This window comes from Amblyomma maculatum, chromosome 1, assembly GCF_055883805.1.
Source record: "Amblyomma maculatum isolate TAMU_Amacu chromosome 1, ASM5588380v1, whole genome shotgun sequence".
Taxonomy (NCBI): domain Eukaryota; kingdom Metazoa; phylum Arthropoda; class Arachnida; order Ixodida; family Ixodidae; genus Amblyomma; species Amblyomma maculatum.
The window spans coordinates 195,025,088-195,033,305 of NC_139344.1; the positions used below are offsets into that span (position 1 = coordinate 195,025,088).

Consider the following 8,218-nt stretch of genomic DNA (forward strand, 5'->3'; position numbering starts at 1 on the left):
TATTTCCTGCAGTAGGGTCGAGAGAGACAACCCACCATTTGCGGCGGTGTTGTCTAGACTCGTCCCCTCGATTCCCCAAAACGACCCAGCGGCATTTGCATGAACCCTTTAACCTGTTTGCGACTAGATAACTTAGATCAGCCCGCCCCTGTTGGGTCTATGTAAACGGCACTATGGTTTCGGAGTGAGGGAGGGGCTGGTTGGGGTGTCTGTCCGTGATTCCGTTGGTTGAAGCTGCTTCTCTCAAACCTTTGGACCGTGAGGTTGGAGCTAGATAGGGCCGCCTCCCGATCCTCCCGTGTTGGGTTAGCTTTACGCGGTATTGCAAGAAAAGAAACAAGATAAAGCAATTGAAGGCAGTTTAATTGCATTTCACCGCTGTGATTGTTTTTTTTTGCTTTTGGCTGACAGTATCCAACATGCCACAATTTTTTTAGCTTTTTGTATTTTGACTTCCTTATCCAGGTTTATGCCCATCATCTGGAATTGCTCTGCCTGATGTGCATTGTGCCCGTGGTTCTTGCTGCTTTTGCACTATCCCCGTTTGCTTTCGCGTGCTATAGAACGTCGCAGTTTTTTCCTTCCTTTCTTAATCGTGTTTTCCGAAGAAACGCTGGCGGGATGGTGATGGGGTCTTCCTCCGTGCTTCTGCCTGCCGGTGCGCCTTGACGATCCCGAGCGGCATCTGCGGCGCCTCTCTTTACTGCAGCAGTTCCACCGGAGGAGCTGGACCGATCGGTGATGGGAATCGGTGACGTGTCGCCTCCACTGCTTGGTGATCGCTTGCGGCTGGTTGTAGTGTGCTTTGTGGCACCTGCTGGTTCACGGGACATGCTACGTGGCCGACGGCACCTCCCGCTTCGCCGTGCGCTCTTGACGGTAACAGCGGATGAGAGACCTGCACATGTGCTTGCTGAATGCGTTTTCCGACGCACAGCGTTAGCCTTTTCTTGAGGGGGCTCTGCCTGCTTGCTGCCCGATGAGTGTGCTGCCGTATTTGTAAAACGCCTCTTGGCAACGGGGCCTACCATCCTCAGTGGTGACTACTTCCTCAGTTACTTCCTCGGCGACTTTCTTCGAGCGACCGAGAGTAGGCCTCCCATCGGATGTCATTGGCGCATCAGTCGGCGAATCGGTCCCGGCCGGAGCCGTTCTGGCCACCTTGCGTGCTCGCTTTGGCTTGGACTCCTTGGTCTCACTTTTCGCTGAACCTTCGCGTGCTTCGCTATACATGCTGTCGGGGTCAACCTCGACCGATGAAATGGGCTTCGAACGTTGTGGTCGACGCCTATGACTGTTAGGGCTCAATATCTGCTCTGCAATGCCCGAGACGTACCCGTCTCAGGGCGGCCTCCCAACGGATGACATCCGTAGCCGCTGGAGGCCTTTTGGCGACCTGCATGCAGACTCCGCAGTCACGGCTTGCCGCTCCCTCGCTGATGCATTCCGGGGAATGGCGGATCTCTTGGCCAGCCGACGCAAGACGCCGGGGAAGAGGGGCGGACCGGACCAATGTAAGCCCGGCCGAGCGTTCCAAGGCCGAGTATAGCTCTGGTGCTTTTGGCAGCACGCGGGAGCTGCTGGTATCCTCGTGCAATTCGTCTTATGCTGGCGCTTCTGGTGTGGCGCATGCCAGTGATAGAATACCGAAACAGACAAAAGGCTCAAATAACCATGTTTAATCAAGCGTTTTCCAAATCCCGAAACAAATTAATGTTAATAATATAGAAACCAAGTTCTAACAGTGCCCCGCAAAATATTAATTTCTTTTCACTAGCGGGATTTTAGAAAGTTGTCTTGGCCATGTTCTTAGAGGACAGAGAAGGCAAAGACTACGGAGTGCTCGTTGGCGCACACACATCTAGGAGCACAAAAGTTGACCGCCGCTTATATGCCACTTACGCTAGGCGCCACCGTCTTACCATACAGGACAAGTTATTTTCATTTCGATCTATATATTATATGACGACATGGTTTCGTCAGTTTATTGAGTCTTTTTCACATTGCGCTGATTTGGCCCAGCGAAAGCTGAAGCCAGGGTTCATCGCGCACCTGAAGGAAGATTTGTTGCCGATATACCTGCATCCCTGACCACCATTTTAACCAAGCTTGGATGATGCGTCTGCTGTTTGTTTGATATGTTGCTCTATAGAACAAAATAAAAATTGTTCTGATATTAATAATTGCTTCGGTTCATTTACATAGAGCAGGAGCAATTAGCATCAACTTTAAACGGACAGCATGTAGCAGGTTTATTGTGGAGTGCAGAGGGCAAGTTTAATGTGGAAAATTCCTAATTTGCTTAACGACAAAAAGAAAAAAAACAGATTCCAAGAGCACAAAAAGGGTGCTAGATATCGTATTTTGTACGTTTTAGATGTTAATTACGAACTGCCAGCTTAGAGCTCCCCCTTCATGGATCACTGCCTTGTCGTGGCGGAGGGGCTTGCGAAACTCGATGAAGTCGTGAGCTCTGCTGTGTAGGGCCACCCAAGATAGACCGGTCACGGCAGAGAGTTCTGACAAAATGTGATTCACTGGAGTAGGTAATGGCAACCCACTCCAGTATTTCCTGCCAAGAAAACCCTATGGCCAGTCACAATACCATTATCGATATGGCGCCGGAAGATGAGCCCCCCAGGTTGGAAGGCGTCCCACATGTTACTGGGGATGAACAAAGGGCGATTCCTAGTAGCTCCAGGACGAATGAAGCGGCTGGGCTAAAGCCAAAAGGACGCTCAGTTGTGGATGTGTCGGGAAGTGACCGGAAAGTCCGATGTTGCAAGGAGATATATCACATAGCAACATGGAATGTAAGATCTATGACGCAAGGTAAACTGAATATCGTCAAGCGAGAAATGGACAGATTGAACATTGATATCTTGGGTATCAGCGAGCTCAAGTGGACCGGAATGGGAGAATTTAACTCCGGCGACCATTATGTCTTTTATTGTGGGCACGAATCCAAGAGAAGGAATGGGGTCGCTCTCATAGTAAACAGAAGAATGGGCAAAGCAGTGCTAGGGTACAACCCCAAAAACGACCGAATGATTTCACTTCGGATCCAAGGTCACCCTTTCAACATAACAGTTATCCAAGTCTATGCACCGACCACTGCTGCTGAAGAAGCTGACGTTGAGAGATTTTATGCGGACCTACAATGCCTTTTAGACCGCACCCCATCATCAGACGTCGTTTTTCTCATAGGAGACTGGAATGCTAAGGTCGGGAGTGAAGAAATATCCGGAATTACAGGCAAGTTCGGTCTTGGTGAGCCAAATGAAGCTGGGCAGAGGCTAGTAGAGTTCTGTCAAGAAAACAACCTGACCATAGCGAATACTCATTTTCAACAGCACAAGAGGCGCCTGTACACATGGATTTCACCGGACTGTCTGTACAGGAATCAGATCGATTATATTATTTGCCAGCAGAGATGGAGAAGCGCTATACAAGCAGTAAAAACAAGGCCTGGGGCCGATTGTGGCACCGATCATCAGCTTCTTGTTGCCAAAATTAAGCTTCGATTGAGGAAAACGCAGAAAACTAGAAGGCCTTTCAGGTATGATCTGGATCAGATTCCATTAGAATATGCTGTGGAAGTGAGGAATCGATTTCAAGAATTAGATCTAGAAGACAAAGAGCCCGAAGAGATGTGGACTGATGTTCGTGATATAATACAAGAAGTTGCTACTAAGGTAGTTCCAAAGCAAAAGAAATGCAAAAAAGCAAACTGGTTATCTGAAGAGGCTTTGCACATAGCTGAGGAAAGGAGGATGGCAAAAGGTATGGGGGAAAGAGAAAGATACAAGGTTCTCAATGCAGATTTTCAGAAAATAGCAAGGAGAGATAAGAATGCCTTCCTGAACATACAGTGTCAAGCAGTTGAGGACAACAGCCAATTAAGGAACACAAGAGCTCTGTATAAGACAATCAAAGATATCAAAGGAAGCTTCTGTGCTAAGCTGGGCGTGATAAAGGACAAACGAGGCAAGGACCTCACTGAAGCCTCAGAGATAAAGAAGAGGTGGCAGGAATACACAGAAGAACTGTACAAGAAGGACCCGGATGTGCAAACCCAACATAGGACGGTTGTGATTACTGATCTCGAGCCGGGCATCCTGAAGAGTGAAGTTGAATGGGCCTTAGCCAGCCTTGCTAAGAACAAAGCTAGCGGAATTGATGGTATTCCAGCTGAGTTGCTTCAAAACCTCAACCACGACGCTGTTAACACACTGCATACATTATGTCAAAAGATTTGGACAACCCTGCAGTGGCCACAGGATTGGAGGAGGTCAGTTTACATCCCCATTCCAAAGAAAGGCAGTGCCAAAGATTGTTCCAACTACCGCACGATCGCGCTTATTTCGCATGCTAGCAAGGTGATGTTAAAAATCCTGCAAGGTAGGCTGCAGCAGTATGTGGATCGGGAGCTTCCGGACATGCAAGCTGGGTTTCGCAAGGGCAGAGGAACTAGAGACCAAATTGCCAACCTTCGCTGGATCATGGAAAAAGCAAGAGAGTTCCAGAAGCCCATTTACTTATGCGAAAGCGTTTGACTGCGTAGATCACAGCAGATTGTGGCAAGCTCTCCAAGAGATGGGAGTTCCAATTCACCTCATCTGTCTCCTCAGGAACCTTTATGAAGGGCAAGAGGCCACAGTCAGAACTGGGCATGGTCTTACTGATTGGTTTCCGATTGAGAAAGGGGTGAGGCAAGGCTGCATACTGTCGCCCTGCCTATTTAACCTATATGCAGAGTGCATCATGAGGAAGGCCGGTCTGGACGAGTCTTCAGCTGGAGTGAAGATTGCTGGAAAACGTATCAACAACCTTAGATATGCGGATGATACCACTTTAATGGCAGAAAGTGAAGTGGAACTCAAGAGACTTCTGATGCGCGTACAAGAAGAGAGTGAGAAGTTTGGGCTTGAACTGAACATTAAAAAGACGAAGATCATGGCGTCTTGCCTTATCAAGTCCTGGAGCATCAATGGACAAGAAGTGGAAGCTGTGACAGATTTTCTGTTTTTGGGCGCCAAGATTACCTCGGAAGGAGACTGCAGCCATGAAATTAGGAGACGCCTGCTTCTGGGAAAGAGAGCAATGGTTAGCCTTGACCGCCTAGTAAAGAGCAGAGACATTAGTCTGCCAACCAAGATCCGTATAACTCGTGCTATGGTCTTTCCAGTTGTGATGTATGGATGCGAGAGTTGGACTGTGAAAAAGGCTGACCGCCGAAGAATTGACGCGTTTGAATTGTGGTGCTGGCGAAGACTCTTAAGAGTTCCTTGGACTGCCAGAAGATCAAATCAGTCGATATTGTCGACCATAAACCCTGACTGCTCATTGGAGGGTCAAATTCTAAAGTTAAAGCTCAGCTACTTTGGTCATCTGATGAGAAGAGAGGAGTCACTGGAGAAAGATTTGATGTTGGGAAAGGTTGAGGGTCGCCGGAGAAGGGGTAGGCAGCGAACGCGATGGTTAGATGGCATTCTCGAGGCATTGCAGATGAAGCTATGTGATGTTAAGAAGATAGTGAGATACCGGAAAGCGTGGCGTGACATGGTCCATAGGGTCACGAAGAGTCGGACACGACTGAACGCCTGAACTGAACTGAGCTTAGAGCTCAGTAAAGGCTCACCGCACCCTTTCTATAAAAGTTTCCTGACGATGTCTACCCTTTCTATAAAAGTTTCCTGACGATGTCTAGAAGACGGGTTGTGTATAAAACGGGTTTCCTCGCACGTTCCTGGTACTTTCGTTCACTTTAGGACAACAACAGTACAGTCTCTTGTTTAATTTCGAGGTTCATTTTAATTCAGCACTGTGACAATGAAGTACGCAACGCAGCTCAGTGCAATTTTCCTAGCGGCGCTGCTTGCGGTGAAGGCGAGTGACACGCAGAAGTCAGGTTATCACCGCGCATGCACACGCCCCCCCCCCCCCCCCCCACACACACACACACAGACAGAGCTTCTGGAGCGATACTCAATATCGCGTGCTCATGCACGCATCTGTCGTCCTAGCTATTTATCCAAGGTTTAAAAATAACATATTTAGGAGCTAGGACAAGGAAATCAATTGTATACACCTGCCTTCTCGTTGGAGGAAATTGCAAGAAAAAAGTTGCCTCTAGGCTCTGGCCCGCACCAGAGCCCAAAGACATTTTTTTTCTTGTAATAATTTAAAGTTGTAATTTTCCTACGTTAATAAATATTAATTTTAGACTACAAATGAGGTTTGAAAACTTAAAGGGCAACTTCATAACCCCCCTCCCCCTCTCTATTATCCGCAACAAGGAATTCATCACTTTTATCCGTTTTTCCGAGCCTGAAAGAAAGCTCCAGAAGTAAATAAAGATCTTGTGACCAGTGCATTCGAGCGCCACGATTGTGCGGCTTTCAGTCTTGGTTGGAGTCATAGAGATTTAAATATTGAATACTAGTATGAATTTTTATGGTTGAGGTGTACAAAATCAGCTACAGCCGTGGCTGTACGGTCCCTTTGCAGCGGCGAAGTGATATGTAACTTACTCCTATTATACCGCTTTTATTAACATGGGATTTTGTGCGGGAATTTTTCTTTTTAAATAACCAGAGCCAAGCGTTTCTGAAACTAGTTAAAACGAGTCGGTTTCACCGCTTAGCTCCGCAACCACGGAAAAGCCGCGAAGAGCATATATGTGTGTGTGTGAACAATTTTTATTTCCACCAGAATGGAGGCCCCCTACTCCCCGCCCCCGGCACGCAGGCCTAGGGGACAGGGGCCGGGATCTCTGCGATTAGAGGCAGGTAAAGAGTTCTTGGTTCCTTTTTGCGGCTTCTTCCGCCAGGCGGATGGCTTGCTTCTGAAGAGTTAGGTCCTCACTCCGCAGAAGGGTTTCCCAGGCTTCTCTACTAAGTATTTTTGTCTTAGCCCCTGGGGAGCTAGCGCATTCCCAAATTACGTGGTTGAGGAACCCTCCCTCCCCACATTCCTTACATTTATCGTCCCCTCGCTCATATTTCTGGACGAGATAGGCCCAGACCGGGTGGATGTAATTCCCTGCCTGTAGACGCCGCCATGCGGTCGCCTCTTTGTTTCTCAGATGCATATCTGGTGGTGGCACCAGCTTTTTGATTTGTCTATAATTTTCGAGTATTTCAGTGTAACTTAATAGACGTTCGTCCATGTTCTGGCAATAAGGCAGCTCCACGGTTACCCGGATGTAGAGATCTCGGGCTAACTCGTGTGCCGCGTCGTTACCATGGAAGAGACGCGTGCGATGAAGTCCATATTAAGCTGACTTCTATTCAGCTGTTTTCCGGTCAAGATTCTCACCGCTTCTGGTGCGATCCTACCCTTTACGTAATTGTAGATGGCTGTTTTGTTGTCATTAATTATGAATTTTGCTTCCGTTCCTACGCAAACGAGCGCTATCGCAACTTCTTCAGCTGTTTCGGAGTTGCGGCTTCTGATAGTGGCTGCCGATACTGGGGCGCCTCGGCCGTCGACTACCGAGGCTACCGCCGCACCCGACTTCCCACTCGCTGCATCAACGTATGCAACTGCCTTGCAGTCCAGTGGCTCGAAGCGCTTTTTGAGTGCTTTTGCTCTCTTTTGCCTCCTTTCCGCTTTGTATATGGGGTGCATGGGTCGAGGAAGAGGGGAGATGGTTAGCTTATCTCGGTAAATCTGTGGAATGCTCGACTTTTGTTGCATCCCTCTGTCTGTCTGCAGACCTACCATATTTAAAATGGCTCTTCCTGTAGTTGTCTGGCTTAGCCTTTCGAGTTGCGACACTGACTGCCTCTGCCATTTCTTCCCAAGTATTGTGTACCCCCATAGCGAGCATGCAGCATCTCTGTGGATGTACTCATTCGTAGGCCCAGGGCCCTCTTTATGCATCTTCTAGTGCTTCTAATTTTCTTTTTTCCTCTGCTCTAAGGTTTAAATATGGCGTAGAGTAGCTTATGCGGCTTATGACATATGCCTGCATAAGTCTGATCAAGCTCCTTTCTTTTAATCCTCGGCCCTTCAATGTTACATCTCCTGAATATGCCTAGGACTTGTGTGGCGTAGCCTTCCAGTTTCTTTAGTCTTCCGTCATTGTATCCATTCTCTTGAATGTATAGCCCTAGGATTCGTATTTGGTCAACCTTTGGTACGGACATTCCTTCCACTTTGATATCGATTTCTCTGATTCTCTTGCACCTCAATGATTTTGGGTTGTAGACTA

At 47.9% G+C, this 8,218-nt stretch overlaps 1 pseudogene; it reads right to left on the bottom strand.

The window, feature by feature from the left end:
- Positions 1 to 6,781: 6,781 nt before the first annotated feature.
- LOC146205314 (uncharacterized) lies at positions 6,782 to 7,825 on the bottom strand (annotated as a pseudogene).
- Between the last annotated feature and the right edge of the window lie 393 nt (positions 7,826 to 8,218).